At 43.5% G+C, this 19,495-nt stretch overlaps 1 protein-coding gene across 1 annotated transcript in view; it reads right to left on the bottom strand.

Annotated features, from left to right (window-relative positions):
• Window positions 1–19,495, bottom strand: part of LOC122396947 (dopamine D2-like receptor) — a 148,538-nt gene that overhangs the window by 128,308 nt on the left and 735 nt on the right. The window lies entirely within an intron of this gene.

Here is a 19,495-nt window from a genome sequence, read left to right as displayed (position 1 = left end):
AGCGTGTAATATAATAGTGGAAATTTCATTTCCTGCAGTGACCAAATATCGACATTCGTTTATATTTTGCGTCGATTCATGCTGTTGAATTATAAATATTTCTGTAATTTGATTAAACGCTGTTGCGTATTCTGTATTATCGTTTCGGGTCGTGTGTACACAATTTCTAGCTGTAACGAAATTGTGCGTATCCGTTTTTATTTTCTGTTATTTTTGTTGTACGATTTGACAATAATTTTGAACTTCATTTATGGTAAAAATTGTTTCAATTCGAGAATGTTTTCAAATTATTCCTCGTTTAGCGTACCCGATGCTACACGCGAATATTTTCAACCGCACGACAGCCAACAAAATATAAATTTCTGATAAATTCGTAGCTCGAATACTTTCCCGCTTACATCGATATCGAGCTTCGACGTTCATTTTCTATTTTTGGACATCATAGCTGTTTATCGGCCGCGGACGGTAAAATATTACAGTGGAGCTTCCATTATCCTTATTAATAGGTAGAGCATACTGTCCTGTAAAGAGGATGTTCGGGAAACACAACAGTCGCGTTTCCAAAATTGATGATTTTACTGGTCGGGCAACATAAATCAGCGTGTAGCGTAGAAATAAAATTTAGTGAGAATCGAGCCTCGGAGTTTCATTTCTACTCTAGATTGATCATTTAAAAAATAGGAAACCGTAAATAATATCTTCTATCTGCACGCGGCGATAAAAGGGTATTATTATTATTACACTGGGAGAAAAGAACATTCGAGCAGTAAATTGTTCCGGTGGAAAGGCATCCGGGTAACTAAGGCTCGGATGAAGAAGGGTCTGAGTTCGCGATCAGCGCGATACGACGAGAGGGATTTCGTTTCGCACTGTGTCTCGAGGAGGGTCGCGATTAAATCCCGACGGGTAGCAGAAATCCCTCTAACATGTGCAGTCGCCAAGTTTTCCGGCACACGCGTCGAAACGAATGCTAGTCGGGGTTAGGAAACATGGCCAGAAGAGGGAAATAGGAGATTCGGCGGAACGACAAGTAACGGCAGTTCCAAAGTAGGGCGCGCGTTTTTACGAGAACCTCGTTCTGCCTTCGGACGGAATTCTTCCTTGGAAAGGGTCGAACATGCTTGTATTCGGGCGCGAACGATATAAAGAAAAACCCACCGATAGTTTTTGGATAGTTTTCGATAGTTTTCCCCGCGGTTCCAAAATAAGAATAACTTTTCGGATAAATTTTCGACGCCTTTAACAACAAGCATCTTCGATTTCGTGTGTTTTCGGAGCCGTGGTTATGGGGAATCATTCCAGGCCGAGTCAATACCCAGTATAAGCTTTATTTGGACCACTGATGGTAATGGGAACCGTATCTGGTATCGAATAATCGCATTTCTCTTTCCATTAGAACAGTACCATGCGTCGAGATCGATGGCAATCGTGATTGCTGAACGCGCTGGAAACGTTCTCGTCGAGCGCGTAACTACAAAAATGCAGATCGACAACGGTCGGGCAATTTACGGGCGATGAGTAAGTAAATTCACGGCTCACGGCGGTGACGATCGCAATTAAATGTTATCTTAGCAACAATGGTCGAACTAGACGGACACAGGAGTCCCGACAATGATATTTCAAAGTCTGCTTTGACCCACTTCGGTAATGGTACGATCCAATGGATGGAGAGCATCGTTATCGTTGCCTTTGACTTGGATAACGGCCAAAATATGGCGCGAAATATCCCTCGCGTTATTTTCACCCCTGTTCGACGTCGACTAAGTCCACGATCGAAACTTCGTTTGGTCTTTATCCGCGGTCTCGTGGTAATCGATACTCAACGGCGATGAACAACTTCGTTTTGAAAGAAAATCTCTCTCGATACACTTGCTACGACTTCCGATTTCTCGTCCAACTTTTCGTTTTCATTATGACATATTCGGTTATTGAAAATTATGTCTTTCCCAGATGTTAGCACTTTCGATTACGTCGATACCATCCACCCCTGTTTGGCCGAAACTGTTTTATTCCTAGCGTATTAAGAGTTATTGACATCGTTTCTTCTCGCCCGAAAATAAAAATGGTCGTATTAACCCGCTTTGTGGCGAGTCTAGTTGGCTTAGAATGGCTCACCGATGTGTTCTATGCATGTATTTCTTGGCGAGCAGTTTCCCCGACACGATCTGACTTGGCTACCACGTTTAATTTCCTCGTTAAGGAAGAAAAATGTTTACGAGAAATGTAAAATTCAAGCGAATTCTAGCAATACCTTACTCAACACAGAGTTGCAATCTCGTTACTCGAATACGTAATGTACTGTGTTAAAATATTTGATGCTCTATCTTTTGAACTCGAAGTGTGCTCAAGAACTTTTAATAATTTCTATGGAGCATTAGAAATAAGTAGAGGCGTGGTACGACGATGCGCGGAGGAACGAAAATTACGCTACGACGTCGTCGACGGATAGAATTGCTTTCCAATATAGGAAAATCATATCGGGAAATGTCGAAGAATCTTGGAATATCTACAATCGCTTCTTGTCAAGGTATGCAACACAATGACTGACGCGTAACTTCCAATTTCGTTCTCAGGGAAATGAAGTGTCGGGAAACGATCGTTGAAACTGGTCGTGAGATACATCGCGTATCCACGGTTGATAGATTTAAGACCGCGGTTGACGTTCATGCTGAAATATTGCCAGATCTTGATAAAAATGTAAGCGTCAGAACTCTAACGGCGTCGATGCAATGAATTTGGTTTAGCAGGACGAATTGCGCGGAAGAAACGACGGGATAAAATTGTTTCCGTGAAATAGTAGTAATTTTCATCGACGAATCTCGATGAGATCGGTCCGAGAAGTTTGAAAAATCGAAGTGTCGGAGAAGCTGCGCGAAACGGCGCGCTTACCCTAAATTATTCATACGAACACGCAATTCGCGAATGTGAAAGTAGCAGGAACCCGTTGTCAAAGACCGGAGGCGCAAGTAAAGCGCCTGAGAACGTCGCGTCGATCGGAAAACGCGCGGAGCGACAGCTGCAATTTCGAGTTGAAAGAACCCAGAAGCCGCGTCAGGTCCAAGTGGAATCAAAGGAAGCGCGAAATCGAAAAGCTTGCGAGACTATTAACACGCTACGCTGCCTTTTTCGTCCAGCAAGTGAGAAGAGAACGGTAAAAGTAGAAAGGCGACCTCCGTACGGGGGACCAAAGTCCTGTCAGTGTCGATTCCTTTGATCACCGACGTCCCGATCGCTCGCATACTCGACGCTGTTCCCGCGCGAAGAAACGTCGGAATAATGAACGTATTTTCAACAAAACGATAAATGGTATGCGCGGAAGGAAGCCGAAGAATTAATGATATTTTTGCGCGTACATTCGGCCGGGAGAAAGAAAAGTTCGATGATTTGTGTATGTTTCGGAGACAAACAAATTCGTTGTTCTTGACGTTAGACAAACCAACGTCGATGAAAGGAGAAACGATTTATGCGTTACAACGCCACTTCGTCGCGTTTCCGGTTACGTAACTAAATACAACGGAACCACGACAACGTTGTCCCGCCGAAATGTGGAAACGTACGCGCGTAGGACGGTCATAAATCCGCGCGTTACCCGCGTCAAGTTACTGTGAAAGTTTTGGAAACGGTTCATTTCCATAGCAGCCAACGGCAAAAATAGTAGAAGACGCGATCCATCGTGCGAAGTTTCCATGGAACGGCGAAAAGAACATCCACTCCCGCGGAGGATAATAAAGTGGTCGTAAAACATTTCTATTGTTTAACTTGGATATCTCCCGTCAACGAACCGTACTACGTCTTCACGGAAACATCTGCAACCCCCGATGACACGAGCCGCGATCTTTCTTTCGTAGTCTTCGCGTCAATTTTCAGGAAATGCAATTCGATCGACGTGTGTGATCCCGCGTACTATAGCCGAGCAACGATAGCTCACCTCGACTGTGCGACCACACATTTCGCGATAAGTTACCGTGTTGCTGTATTGTTTGAACCATTTAACAGCCAACGACTGAAATTTCGACTATCGAAATTATATCGTCTCACAGGTGTGCCCGTAATCATGGCCAAACAGTCTAACATTTGCCAGGAGACCTATACCGACAGGAATAGATTCCCTCTAGCTGCTTCGATTACTTGTACCACCCTATTACACCCTCTTCTGGGCCCTCCCTTAACGCTCATCCCATGGCTATTCAACTATCGCTTCTCCAACTTTGGCAGCGTTTTCGCCGGAATGCATCAACAATTTCACTTCTGTATTTGGCTCCATTCCGACAAGACGAACTAATTACGGAAATCCCTTAATTATCGAATTTATCCCTTTCGAGCATCCTACAATAATCGAAGTACAGAGTAATACTAACGAACGGCAAATCATTCGTGACGTTTATTCTATCGAGCAATTAAACTTTTAATTTGTTCGCTGAGAAATATCTCATTTTACTTTTTCATCCGACGCAGTAACGGTTAAATAGTCGTTTGCGTTGTATTTGTTATTCGAAACTTTTTTACGGATAAAAATCGCGCGCCTCTCCGATGTCTAAATATTTAATTAAACCGGCGAAAAAGTTTCTGCTGCACGGTTCCGAACAGCTCGCGAGTTCTGTCATTTTTGCTAGTAACTCTCGCTCGCGACAATGCGGACAAACTTTTTACCAAGGAGGATTTCGGAACTATTTTCAACGCGATAGAAGCATTGTAATTTGTTTGAATTTTTTAAACCTTCGAAAACTTGAGGAAATTATCTTTAAAGTTTGAGTATACTGCGAATTTTCGATGGTGTTCCATCGTGGTTACGTTCTATAATGCATAAGCCACGTTTATGGAATTATTCCTTCTAGAAAAAAAAAATGTAGGAACGAATTTCCGGATGTGGAATAACAGTTGAAATTTACGGAACTACGTACCCCGAAGTCTGGTTTTAAATATACCGGTATTTCAAACTGGTTCACGGGAATTCATGGAAACTATTTGCCCAAATGGCTTCAACCCTTGCGTACAAATAAAACCTATACGTTTTTCGGTGGAATCGGGGGGATCAAAAACTGTTTGAAACTTTCTGCAAACTGCAGCTGCAAATAATAGGGAAATTTCTTGCGTTTGAATATTTTTTAAAACTTTGACAACTATATTTCAACTCGATTTACATAGGGTATTTAATTTCGAGGTATTTCTGGTTGCAAGTTGTTGGGGGCCCGAAGTGATTCGATAACAAAATAACGTCCAGCGTGCGGGCGAAGGGTTAAATTAGGGTTTCTACCTGCTTAGGCACGGACGAATCTTAATCTGTATTCCGTGTGCAGGGAATTTTGAGTTATCAGCCAAGAAGCAACCGCTCGGATTGCGGTTCGAGGTCAAGGAATGCCTGCAACCGTGGGACGGAAGAGCATGGACAATAGAAGTCGATTTCCAGGGAAACGTATCCTCGACACCGGCGAACCCTCGTTCGAGCATCGATCCAAATAATTTACGATCGATCGAGGGCTTCCCATCCAGTCCTGTTCGCTGCCACTGTCCCGAGAAAATTGTTTCCCAGTGGCCGATTTTATGGACGAACGTTCGCTTCCATAAACATCGCGGTGGCGTAGCGATTTCCTCGTTCGACGAAATTCCGACGGAATAAGCTAGAATTGATTGAGTTTGCAACGGCACCGTAACGCCCGTTGATGTAAATGCAGTGGGAAGTTGAGCCGGCCAAGTTTCGAATTACCACTAACCGCGTCGGCGAACATTATGGTCGGTCGGTCTTTTTTAATCGTGGAGCCGTCGCGCGACTCGTTCCACTTTCGACGTTACTCGCGGTTAAAGTAGATGTTAATTAGAAGATGATTACGAGGAAAGTGGATATTACGTTAGGAGGATTAAAATTGAGCCCGACGTCTCTGCGGTTAACGAGTGTCGTTCCAGCACGGTAGTGGGTAAACGGAAAGAAATTAATCCGCGGGGGAAAAGGTAACAATTCGTGGGTAGGTTTAAGTGGATACCTTTGATCGAACTTTTGCCTCCCCCTCTCGCACCCTGAACCGACGAGGTAAAAATAAAATTACTCCGTTAACTTGTTCGCGGACCATCGAGTACCGTTTCGTTTTTACAGAGAGCACACCTATTCCGGCCAGACGATGGAAGCAAATGCGATCCTCGATGCAACGAGGAAATTTTCTGGGAAATTACTCGTTCCGCGCTGCGCCTCGTCAATTCAGGGCAAGATCGTTCACAGGGAGATTGACGAATGGACGTGCCGTAATTGTGCGGGCAGAAATACTTCGGATAGAAAAGGTTTCGATCCGTCCAGCCATCTCTTCTTTCCATTTCCGCTCGAGAACGCTTCGCGGCGATAAAGTTTAATGAGACCAAGTACGACTGTCAAATTCTAAACGACGAGGGAATCGTTTCGCACGAACCGCGATCGATGTCTTTCGTTCGACGATAACGCACCGCCAGCGTCGCGGAAGAACGATCCATGCCGTTCCGTTACCCCCGGGTACGAAGAAAAAGAGATTTCTCGGCAGAAATACAAGTCGAAAACGCCGAATAAAATTTTTTATCAGTAGTAAATTTCAGAAAAGAATTCCCCGAGAGAAGAGAAAAATTCCAAGAGTTCGCTTATTTCCTTGTATCCGGCTTTATTTCAGTTCTTTATCTACTATCAAAAACTCGTAACGGTATCGATATCGCGGAAAGTGGTGGCCTCCGTTTATCCCTAACAACCCTATAACCGTATATTCGAGAATTTGTTTGTTTGTATTACCAGCAAGGATCCCTGTAACATTTCTCTGTAATAGAGAAACGGAAATTTAATTATTCGAAGATCGAAACACACCGCGTTTTCTCGTCGAGTTCTCGTACATTGCGGGTAAAAATGGCATTATTACCGGTCGTATTCGCGATCATGATTTCTGCAAAGTTTGCGACGGCACCGTGAAGCGAACAGAAACGTCAACGCGAACGATACTGTGACAGCGGCTGCACCGCGTGAAATTGGCGAGAGGCCGAGCGAGCGAGAATATTTTATCAGCAATGCTTTTATCGCGAGTATTGCGTTTCGCGGCAGGGCACACGCAGTCCTCCGTTCGTAGGTTTCACCCTCGCCCTTTGTCGAGCTTCGTTGCCCGGGGCTGTAATTATACCGCGATCTTTTGAAAAATGACCTTGCACCGCGAGCCCAGTGTTCGGTATTGTTTCTAGTTCGTCGACGGGCGTAGGACAATTAACGCTCCTCGAGATTGCGCTTTTTTGTGTGTGTTACATTACGGCAAACACGTGCACGCGCGGCTGTCATAAAAGAACCACCTCGTAGTCGATTATGGCCAACGACCAGAGTCGTAGAAAAATAACACTCCGACGGAACCGCTTACGCTTTTTACGGCTGCTTTCTGTTTTTCTGCGCCTTCCTACGGTCAACGCGATAAAACCAGCAAAAAAATGCTCAGTTTTAGAGAATCGCGGAAAAACGTACGTTGATGTATCGCTGTTTACGTAAATGTATCCACGCTAATAACGAACACAAAAATGAAAACTATCGGAAGATTGCATCGGCGAGCGGGCCACTTTAAAATGAAAATTCTACTCGCGTATAACCGGTCGTGATTGTTTCGCCCGAGCGTACAAAAACGGTAACTGCCCAAGAGAATTTTACAGTGACCCGTGTTCATTCAACGTCCGTGCCTCAAATAACGGTGTCCCGACTTTTTAGTCTAATGGAATTCTAAAACGTTCCTCTGGTCGATTTTCAGATGCCGAGAAAAATGTACGATCCGAGTCGTTTTAACTGGCAATAAAGGAAAGAAACACACCGAGTTCCCTTAGAACGTGCCCGTTCTTCGTGTGCATATAAACTGGGTAGTTATAGAATCTGGGACAAAACGTAGATCTTTTCTAAGCGAAATTATAAAAAATTATTACGATAAAATGCTAAACATCGCGATGGTAATTACACAAACTGATGGCTGTTGGTAAATTCCTCGAAAAGTATCTCAAATAAGAGAAGAAGACAATGTCTGACCATACGTGTACCTAGACTACTCGCGACCAGAGCGGTTGTTACGGGTTAAAAGTAGTATTAGTCGCTGAGCCAAATACTCTCAACCCCCACATGTTCGTATATTTTCACTTCTGTTTGTAAATACCTTTTCCACCGCGATAGGAACTCCCTTAAATGTAAAACTTCATCGAGCAGAGTACAGTTATTAACAACACTCGTTCTCTTTGATCGATTCAAACGATGACTGATGGAATCGTACTAAAGCTATCAATTAAAAATTCGCCCGCGTGCTACGCCGATAATTTATGAAACTTTCTGCTCGATCAGAACTTTCTGGGTCACGTTATAACGGATACGATTTTCATGCCGCAATCAGGTCGGATTACGGTGACACAGAGGAATGGCGGATTTATGCACTTTACGTTGATTCGAGAGAAATATGACGTCGTACATTTAGCATCTGCGAGAGAAATATAACTCTGAATGGCGACGAGTTCCAAAAACGTGATCGCCAGTGTTCCCGGGCACAATTGATCGATTTTTTTCCCGACCATCGGCTATTCTTTATTTATCGAAATCGAATTTCTCTCCGGTGCCCAGGCGATGGGAAATTTGGTAATATTGAGCACCTTTGAATAATGGCGCGACCGTTCAATATATTTTCCGGGTTAATACAGCTTTTCGGGAAAAAATGTCACTCGTCGACGTAGTCCGTCGAACATTTATGAAAGATTCGAGTAATCCGATGCTCGATAAATATTTTTTTATTGGATTAAAACGTTGTTGGGATTTTTATGTCGAAGCTACTGAGTGTTTTCGAACGAAACGACCGATGACGTATTTGAACGTATGAAATAACAAGCTTTTAAAAATACAGCACAAACGCAAACGCAGCAGTACGTGCTATTTACTGCTTTGCAAACATCGAGACGAGATTTCAATCATAAGTATAATGATATTTCGTTTCTCTGTTAGAATGATACACAGCATCGAATACGTTTGGATTTTATTTCGGTTTATTCGTGCTTGTAATTTCCAAATTAATTGTCATATAGAAAAGGAGCTTACGATTCTGGTTAACCGTTTCAGAACACTGACAAACATTTACCATTTACGAGTTCTACAATGGTTCGGGTGTCAGTTTTCTCGGCGAACATGATCGATCGGAGCGGACTTGCGGACGCAGAAGAAAGTTTCACGCTTTGTACAGCGACGACCAGCAATTTTATCACCGTCGCGATATTTGGCTTGGCCCCGTGAACTTGACTGATGCGCTCGACACCGCCAGAAGACCGTTTTCCAACGTGCAATGCCGTTTCTTCCTTCCGACATCGTCCGTAAAAACGATCGGGAACCTATCGGTTAGCATCTAAGTGCAGATGAAAAATGAACACTCCAGCCGGCAGCTAAGGTCGATCCGCTAACTTGATATACTGCCGTTGGCTTTCAGTGGCGTCACGAGTGGAAAGTGAATTTCGATATGCTAAATTTACGAGCACCGCGCTGCCAAACTTTTTTTCCTAATCACTCTGCCCGCTTTCGACGAGAAACCTATCAACTTCTGTCGATCGCGCAAATTCTGCATCCTGATTTTTTTTTCCGTCCGCGATAACTTCGCTATCCGTTTCTTTACGACGAGATCGAACGTTTCGGTGACATTTTCTAATCGGGATATTACAACTGACGAAGATAAATTAGTATTCTGGACTTATAAAGTACGTATGATCGTTCTCTCGATCTCAAAACCGAATTAACCACCGTGGAGTATATCGAACCTCCGTGCCAGCGCCAGAAATTATCAGATTGGACTGGGTTATACGTCGTGTTTCGTACAGTTCGTTTAAAACTTGCTTTTCCTTCTTCTCGCGTATTTCATAACCCCGCGTTTTGTTTCCATTCCCGATACGAGCAAAAGCACGAGCGCGGTTTACCAGATATGTATAAAATCGCGATCGTGATAGTGCAAATCGCCACAACCGCGTCCAAGCAACAGACAGACAACTAATGATAACGATAACTAACAAAACGCTGATGACAAACTCGTTCGAATCTGAAGGGGCACAAACTGACGCGAGTACCAGAAATTCGCGTTAAAGCGTGCCCGATTCGTCCATCGACCTCCCAAGATTCATCCGTAAGAAGATTCGGGATACATTAAACTCACGTTGCCACGACTTTCGAAGGTAAATTCAACCTAGGATATAAACTCTTGCCTGACAAGCACCACTTTTCATCTACCTCTTAACCCTAGCATCCCTCTTCTGTGGTATCGCGGTTGTATTCAACCGAGTTTAACACTCTGTCCAACAATCTCAGGTATCTCGGGCATATCGTTATCGCGTACGTGCCCCTTATGCTCGAGAATACGACGCTAATTACTTGGGAACAGTCATCGGGTATCAAAAATATTGCTACTGAAAATTTATTAAAGATCGTTCCACCGAATACGATGTGGCTTACTTAAAATTGGGGAAGGTTTAAGTCATCCTTTCGTTAGTTTCGAATTTGTTTAAGCAAGTGATCGATTAATTCGAGAAGTATTCAGCGATAATAATTGATCCTCCGTTGAAGAGCATTTCAACACAAAAATTTCAAGGGCTCTCTCTGGTAAATGGCTTCTAACATTCGGTGACTAGATGTCTGAACCTTAAAAGCTACATCCGGTGGCCTCCGAGAGAACATGAGACAATAGTCCTCGTCTGTGTCTCACTTACGACACTTTCCAAGCTCGAAAGTGAAAACTTTCCAACGTCTCCACTTAGTTTCCTCGTCGCATCACCTACGAACCTAACCCAAGCCCTAACACAGATTCCACACGTTCTGTTCTTCCCACCAGAATCACCAATGTAATTCTATCGTCTCTGTCACGTTAAATTGTATAAAAAAATTATTTCAGCAAACCAGCCCCACTCGGGTTCTAATGATTTACGATTAAACAGCCTTGGACTTCACGAAATTCGCGTGAGCAAATCAATGGCGAGTACAATGTCTTTCCGAATTTTAATCGCTTTAAACGATTCCTCTACTGTTCCTTTATATTTTTTCTGTCGTTTATAATTTCTAGGTATGAAATTCTCGAATAATTTTTGCGACTGGATCCGCTGACGGTGCTCTAGTTTTAAGCGAATAACACATTTTGGTAATCGGAAAATTTTGTCACGAAGCGAACATTGCGCGACTAGTTTTTTCGTTCCAGCGTTTGTCTAAAAAACAGCAGCTTCAGCACGTCCGCGTTATAAATTCCGTTGGCCGGAATTTTTAAATATTGCCCACCGACCGAACTTCGAATCGTGCTCCTGCAAATGTCACTGCATTTTCGTTTTATCACTTTGAAACCTACGGGGAGGCAAAGTGTAATCGAAAGAAATTTTATTCGGGAAAGTGCAGGATTTGAAATCCCTCGACCGCATTTCTACTATTAAAAAACAATTAACTTTGATAAAACCTCGGAATTCTATATTCTGATTCTAAAGTTTAATTGGACTGCGAACAAAATGGATCTCGGCTTGAAAGCAAAATAAACATATTCTCTAATTAAAGCAAAATTAAATAAAATCATACACCGTGCACGCTGAAACCACGTTAATAACGCGCGTCATGAATGCTGTAATTAATATAATTATGATAATGGAGCTTGGTGTAAATAATTATTATCTTTAATTCAAATAGTAATAATGCCGCGTGTTGGAAAGCGTGGCGATGCGTTCGTCTCTGTTCGTTTTTTTGTTCTCGATCCTGTTGCGTGACGCGTATAGAAACCAGGGCGACCGTTCGCGTCGAATTTCGTAGAGTTCGACAGGGACGCAGGTTTGGCTGCGATCAATCTCGAAATGGGGCGAGACGGGATCAAGAACGATGGCTTTTGAGCCGTCCTCTCCCACGACCATTTAGCATTTGACATCGCAAGAGGAGGCGGTCGAGAGCGTATAAGGGAAAGGAGCGTTCCGTCTGACGATGCGTTTACCAGTTCTACTCGCGTTTGCTTATACCCTCGTCTCACCACTGATTCAGAATAGCTTGAACACTTTGAAAATTAGCTTTACTACACAGACCTCGAAACCACCGTAATCCCGTGTCACGAGGATTTTACATTAGCACCGTGACATCGCGTCATGTTTCTTAAAATGGAAGTCCAAAGGATCATCGTCGTTCGATGCAAAGTAGCTTCAAATAAATCGAGTGTTATAGCGGATCAGTGACACGAATGTTTTAAAATTCAAACGCGAAGAATACCGGCGAAGAGAACGAAAGCTGGCTAGAACGATGAATCGTATCCAGGTGGTCTAGGAAGGTCAAGCGGTTCCGTGGTCTCTATTCCCAGAAGAAAAGTGGCTTCTCCGGTGCGAGCATTAATATTCATGTTAACAGCGTGGCCGATGGGATAACCTCTGGGCGCTCAGCACGAATCATAACCGAGCCGAGTCGAGCAAGAAATAAGCATGCATGCGATGAAGTGATCTCTGTTATTAACATAGACCTTGCCCCGGCCGGCGATCTACCGCGTTACCCACTCCGTGAAACGGCTGAGCGGTGCAGGCTACCTTCGATTCTTGGGATTACGGGGGCGAGCGGTGTCAGAGGGGTTGAAATTACTTGCGGTCACGCCAGCACACCCTCGATGGAACTCCACGCGGACCCTTCTGCCTACCACTTTCGTCCGCGTCCACGTCCTTCTATTTCCCGCGTCTCGCACGCTCCGTCCTTCGCAATATTTCACTTTTGGCGGCAGACGTCGTTCCCAGAGGCCCACGTGCCGACGCTTCCCAAAACTGCGATACCGTGTCTCGAAATACGCCCCGATCGTGGTCCACGAGACCCTCGAGCTCGCGATAGATCACCGGCGGATGAGAAATCGTCGAAAAAAGAAAACTGACAATTACGTTACGAGGACTTTAACGTGTACCGAAATGGACAAATTCGTTCCGATAGACCAAACACGTGTTCTCGAATAATGGCACTCGGTTTTGACCAGATTGACTTCGATGTTCATCCGCCAGGACTGCCCGACCATAAAAGTTCACTATTGTCGACCCTTTTCAACGGTCTTAACGGTGTTTTGCACCGCAGCATCGCGCGAATTGGAACGTGTTTTCGACTGAAAATTGCACGCTATCCAACCGGTTAACGTTACAACGCTTGGACGGTAGCCTAACTGTCCGCGGACAAACGGGATCTTACGAAATACAGAGCACGTCGCATGGAAAAAATACTGAACGTTCGCGGACGATGCAAAACGAATTGATTAATTTAAATTTTAATTAAAATCGACGTCGCGTTCGGACGTATCTCCGCCGCGATTTCTGAGTGGTGATTACGAATACATTGATAAGAACGAACGAACGGCGAACCGTATACAAATTCACGGAAAGATTTACGGTGACGTTGGCGCCGGATTGCACCGACACCGACGCGGAAATATATAAAATCGCGCATTTGGTCTCGCCGTGTCTCGACGAAATTTAATAACAACCGGATGACTTCCGTTCAAATACAAAACGGAAACGACGTGACCGGGAAACACGAGATTGTCCGAAGGTATCTAGTTTGGCGATGAAAAGATCCAGTTTATTAATTTACAAATATGTAATAGTTTCGTTCGAAGAAAATAATTTTGGGGTATAAAGCACCCTGAAAATCGACGACGATACGTCTGTAAAATGTGCACGGTATGGAAGTTCTGATAATTGACAATTAGCTTCGCCTGCAACATCCAGACGCGAGGAGGCTGATTTATCGACCATGACTTTGCTGACACACATTCTTTATCCGCGTATCGTTTCGAGAACATCTGTCGTAATGGATCGCGTGAAACTACTGCTGCTCGCGGTCGTTTCTTCGCGGCGTTAAAGTAAGCTGTTCAACATGATAAAAAAAAATTGTCTGGTGGGAATAAAAACGCGAGGATAAAAAATTCTAATAACCGAGCAAATTGAACGAGGAATTATGCGCGCATAAACTACGACCGATGGGGCAGAAACGATTAAGCGACGACATTATGGGAAATAACTAACGATAGAGAAATTTTTAAGCGACGACAACCGTCCCCCGTTATCTTTGCTCCCACCGCCGACACACATTTCACAATTAATTTGTTTCTTCTGCTTGTTTGCAGACTGCTCCGGACAGAGGCAATTCCCAGAGAAATAAAAAACTTTTCGGGTGGGAGTATGTGCGAATCACGGTGACCGTTATTAAAAAATCCGGAAATACAGTCCCGTTTAACGGCTCGGGAAGGAATTTAAAAATTTCTGCAAACTCGTGATCCGAGTAACCGTAAAAGCTTAGAACTACCAGAGGACCGATAAAAGCGAATTACCAATCAGCGTTAGGTCACGGGTAGGAGAACCGCGTGGAGGCGATCCTCGGGGAGTGCCTTGGCGCAACTTTCCCTTAAAATACGAACAGAATAAAACGAACATTACTGGCGACGTGGCAGAGATCGTTGCACCGTAGTCAACGCTACGGGTCGTCATTATTTTATAGAGCGTGCAGTCTAGCTACGTCGTTTCCAAACAATCGAATCGCCGCGCTAAAAAGGGAGAATTCGAGGAAGCAGAAATTTCGGAGCTTCCGGGCGGATGTTCGACGGCACCGAGCAACCGTTTCCAATGTTTCGCCGATGGAGGGAATAACTCTAGAACGCTGGTTCAACGCTGGCACCTGACTAAAGTGCTTCGATTGTGGCACGACGCTCGCGTCGCGACATTATCGTCGCGACGCATTTACGAGCGCGCACACGCGCGTCGCTAAACCGTTTAATGCGAAACTTGCGAACGATCGTTTAAGCGTTCGACGAGGGATTTTAGTACGCTGCATCCCGTTAATATCCAACCCCCGACGTCTCGATTTTATCATCTCGAACGCTTTGACCATCTTGCGCTGTTCGACGTCGAAGGAACGTTATTAATTAATCCATAATAGACGGGATTTCACTTAGGTGGTATCAAACTCTCTTGTTTTCAATCGTACAACGTTATTTAAGACAAAACAGGATATTATTTGCTCAATCTTTCAAGCAGATGGAAAATGTCGAGTAATCTATCGTTATAAGGGTTCCACCGATCCACTTAACGTTTGCATAAAATGAAACCCTGTCAAATGAGCAACGCGTTCGATCAACATCGACGCCTAGTTATCAGAATATCAGGAACTCTCTGGAGGTTAATTTAATGGCAGAAAGTTATAAGCTCGATCGGGATATCGGCCCTTGGAGCCTTTGGAGAACAATTCCAATTACAATGGGTTCGTAACTGGTTAATTTCGACTACAATGACATTTACTTTCGCTCTTTTCCCGACAAATCGCCAATATTAGCATGCCCCGTGCACGTAGCAAGGGTCGCCCATTTAACGGTCATTACGTTTCATGTCAGTTGCGTGGAATAAATTATACTCGTACTCATAAATTACACTCTGCTGTTGTTCCTATAAAAGGTTAATTAGTGCGAAGGAAGGGAAACGGTGCGCGCACAATGACTGTGTTTCGACGTGCGTGTGCGACGTGCTTGCAAAACGGTACCCAGTAATGGTCAAGCGGCGTAAGTTCTCGTGACACGCAAAATGATATCTCTGTTACGTGGATTTTCGACCTGTCGATACGGGACGCGTTTGTAACGATCACGGATTACACGAAGGAAAAAGGGCATCTACGATTCCAACAGTGCATGTATCCGGCATTAAAAACGTCACTTACCGTGCACGGGGCTCGTTAATTCTCGCGGAGAGCACACCTTTTCCGCGAGCGAAATAATCAGTGATTAAGTGCGCTCGCGATTGCACAGAATAAATAGATAGTCGTACATTCGACTGGGATATACATATCGCGCGAAGACTCGGAAATATCAGTACACAATACGACAGTGATGGGATAACATTGATAAAAGGATCGCTTGAAAATGACAGAAATTCATTTCAGTCCTAGAATGCGAAATAACGTGGGACATTTACATCGACGAGAATGGTGTGGAATATTTTATGAAAGATGTACAATGCGTTTCTAATAAAATGGTTAAACATCGTACATTTGTATACCTACGGGAATATAAATTCATATTGCACATGTACCATTGGATCGAACGAAAACATTTTGTCCAAAAATGGTCCCACATGGAGGATTCTACTTTCTCTATGAATTTGTTATATTTTCGTTTAGAAAAGAGCTGCAGCTTGCCCCAATTTCCAAAATCATTCTGCACAGTAGCATGCAAATTTTGATCTAAAAAAATACGCAGACGCGGAAAGAGGAAGGTACGATCCGGGAAGAAATTTGTGAACGAAGAAGCGAATTTAGTGGATTCGTTGACGCGGAGGTCAAGTTATCAGCTCGCGATTCCGTATTAAATTCGGCGGGGCGAATAAATCGAGCCGGGGGTGGCGAGTTTTGGTCGTGCCGCGATTTCGAGTGGCTTAGATAAAAGTTATCATAAAAACGTACGATACGGGTAGAATGCGAATAACTCCGTGGCCAGAAATTCAACTTTTACATCGTTTTTACGATCCTTCAATCCGAATCTTCCTCCTCTTTCTCCTCCCTCTTTGCAATCATAGAATTATTATCTTCTTCCGTGGGAAAAGTTTGCATCGAACGCCCGAGTCAACCTTACCGGAAAGTTCGACTTTGTTGGAAAACTGCTTGCGACTTTTGGAGAGCGTACGTTTTTCCAGGGCGCTGCTTATTCACCTCGCCACCGTGAATCATCGAAGGGGACGAGCTTAAATTAATAACAAACTTTCGGAAAATCGTTACTGACCACGGTGGCAGTTTTCCAACTCGGTTAGGATCTTGTACCTACACAATAGAACGTCGATTGTCGGAAAACTGCTTACGTTGAAAGAACCTGTATCCATCGAACAATTTCGTTCATCTTTGCGATATATTATGACCAGTTTTGTGTTTTGCAAATATTTAAAGATACCCGTGATTGATATTATCGTCGATATATTATCGCAGCGAACGAGAAAACGTGGATTAAAGGGAAATCCCTTTGCAACAGAGTTACGTAAGTACCGGGCTGGATATTCAATGCCTCACGATACTATCCGAACGGTATTGAACCTAACATTTAATACTTCAAACAACATAGTTGCATTATGTAAGAAGAACGTAATGAAATTTGGACGTGGAAGCACAGAGATTATTAATAATGACGTAAGGGTATATTGAAGCTAAGAATTTCTGTATAATTTTGATACTCGTATACTACTGTTCCAGCGAAAGCCTTTCGAGAACCACGATATGTAATTATTTTCGTAAGTATTAAGCAATCGATTCGAATAAATCCGCGAGCCAGCGTATTACTCGATGCTGTAAAGTTTTATGTTTGCTTAACGCAAAGTAAATTTTAAACGGTTGATGCAATAACCAGTGAAAAATGAAATTCGCCGATATTAGAGGGCAGAGACGCCTGCGCATCTCCGAACGAATTAATCAGAAACAAACGAGAGCTCGTAAAGAGCGCGAGAACAGTCGGAATTATTTTCTTAATGAAGCGAAACTAATTCCATCGGGGAATTGTACTGTTTCCCATGAGATTGAAATTTATTTCCGAACGTAAACGAAATGAGAGCTAAATAAATACCGGCTTTCCGTAAAAAGAACTCGATGGCAGAACGCGTCCGTTTGACAGTCGCGTTGTAACACGACAAGAGCATTGCGAGAGGAAGTAGGTCACTTGCTGTCACAGAATTCGGGAGAACCGTCACTCCAAGAATTACTCATACCACTTTAATTTGGTCGCTTATTATGAAAGAAGTTTTGAATGTCGATCGAATTAAATTTAAAGAAAAACATTTCACAAGGAAGTATCATCGAAAGTTCTACCTCGATAAATCCGACGCGTTTTTTAAGCGTCGCCTGTAGAAACTTTATTCTCTCAACAAATGGCCTAACACCACATCCACGATGAACAGCTCAATGAACTAATCCTGTTTTTGTTCTGTTGGTCGACGAATTCCAACTATGGGAGCGTCGTGAGCCGAGCCGAACAATAGTTTGTTCGATAACGAGCCTTGCGAACAATTGGCTGGATTTTTGTTGGATTTTTGTTCGAATCACTCTGCGTGTATTTTGCAATCCTATTAACCCTCCAGATGGAGTTCCTGCTTAGGTATCGCAAAAAACAACGGACAAGACGTCCATGTACACCGTCGAAGGAAACATTATCGCGAACGGAAGCTCGTAGAAGGCCTCGTTTAATAAATATTACGCGTTTCTAAATTGAGCATAATGAAGCCCAACCCCACTTTTCGCCACTGCGGGCGGAAAGTAAAGCTCGGACGGCGCGAGTCTGAAAGTAATGCTAGCTTTTAATTACCGCGGGAAGCTCACTCGCGAATTCCAAAGAAGTTTGTATCTGGAAACAGTTTTCATTAACCGCGCCAAGATAACGTCCGACAACTATGCTTTTTATCGGGACAAAGGTTCGTAATTAACTGCGGAAACCATCGCGCAACGTCGACCCATAAAATTCTTCGGATAAACGCTGAATGAAATACGCTTCTGCACGCCTAGCGACCCCCAACGTTCCGAAGACGCTTCAAATTAATAGAAAACGGAAGAACCGTGACGCAATCGCGTCCGATAGAATCACTATGAACGCGAAACCTGAGGAGCCGTGTAGATTCGTCCGATAACAGTATACTCGAATTAGAGAACAATTTGTAATCCGGGTACACAAATATTTGCATCCGTAGGAACAAGTCGGACTCGAGGATCCGATTATTTGATATATCAAAGTACTGAAATTCGTAATATTTTCTGCGTTACTCTAATATAATATGCAATTTTTATTCCGTTCTTTGATGGCTTCCCCAGATTATACGAAGCAGAGTAATGGCTTCCTCGGTTATCATTTCATATATTTTACTAAATGAACTATGTATGAAACCGTAGTTAGTTCTAGAGAAAACAATTATTTTAAAAAAGTCGTACGATAAGTAGGAATTGTTGAAACTTCTTTGGGTATGTAGAGTCAAAGTAAACATCAAAATAAACACAGAAGACAACATAAATGATAGTAACTGGTATAGTCATTGGATAGAGGATGAAATGCCCTTTAAAATGAGCGTTTGTACGAGTCGATAGCTCAATTAGTTCCGGAGATATAGCGATTTTAATTTCAAGTCGATGCGGTGGCTAGTTCCGGGGATATAAGGATCCGAAGCGTTTGTTTACATTCTTACTACGGCCTTGTCAAGGCCGTTGACCGGCACGTGACTCGGAGAAAGTAGGTCACTCGGCCAACTCGGTCACGAGACACGTGCGAGAAAGAGAGGTCCGGCGCGACGCGTCTGACGGAGACAGCGATAGTCAAATTAAGAAAAATACCCCTTTACATAAATTACGATATCTCGAAAACGGAAAGTCCGATCGACAAAAACAAAAAAGCATTTTAAAGGGGAAGGTTCACCGCTTCTAACAATGCCTTAATAATTAATAAAACACCAACAGTTTCGGAACTGCACGCGTCTAAAGTTTTGGTATTTTAATACACATTGCAGTCTAGTGTTAAACGAAGCAAAA

This window comes from Colletes gigas, unplaced genomic scaffold, assembly GCF_013123115.1.
Source record: "Colletes gigas isolate AHSC1104 unplaced genomic scaffold, ASM1312311v1 Colletes_gigas_Sc00008, whole genome shotgun sequence".
Classification (NCBI taxonomy): Eukaryota; Metazoa; Arthropoda; class Insecta; order Hymenoptera; family Colletidae; genus Colletes; species Colletes gigas.
This window is presented reverse-complemented; position numbering and strand designations above follow the sequence as displayed.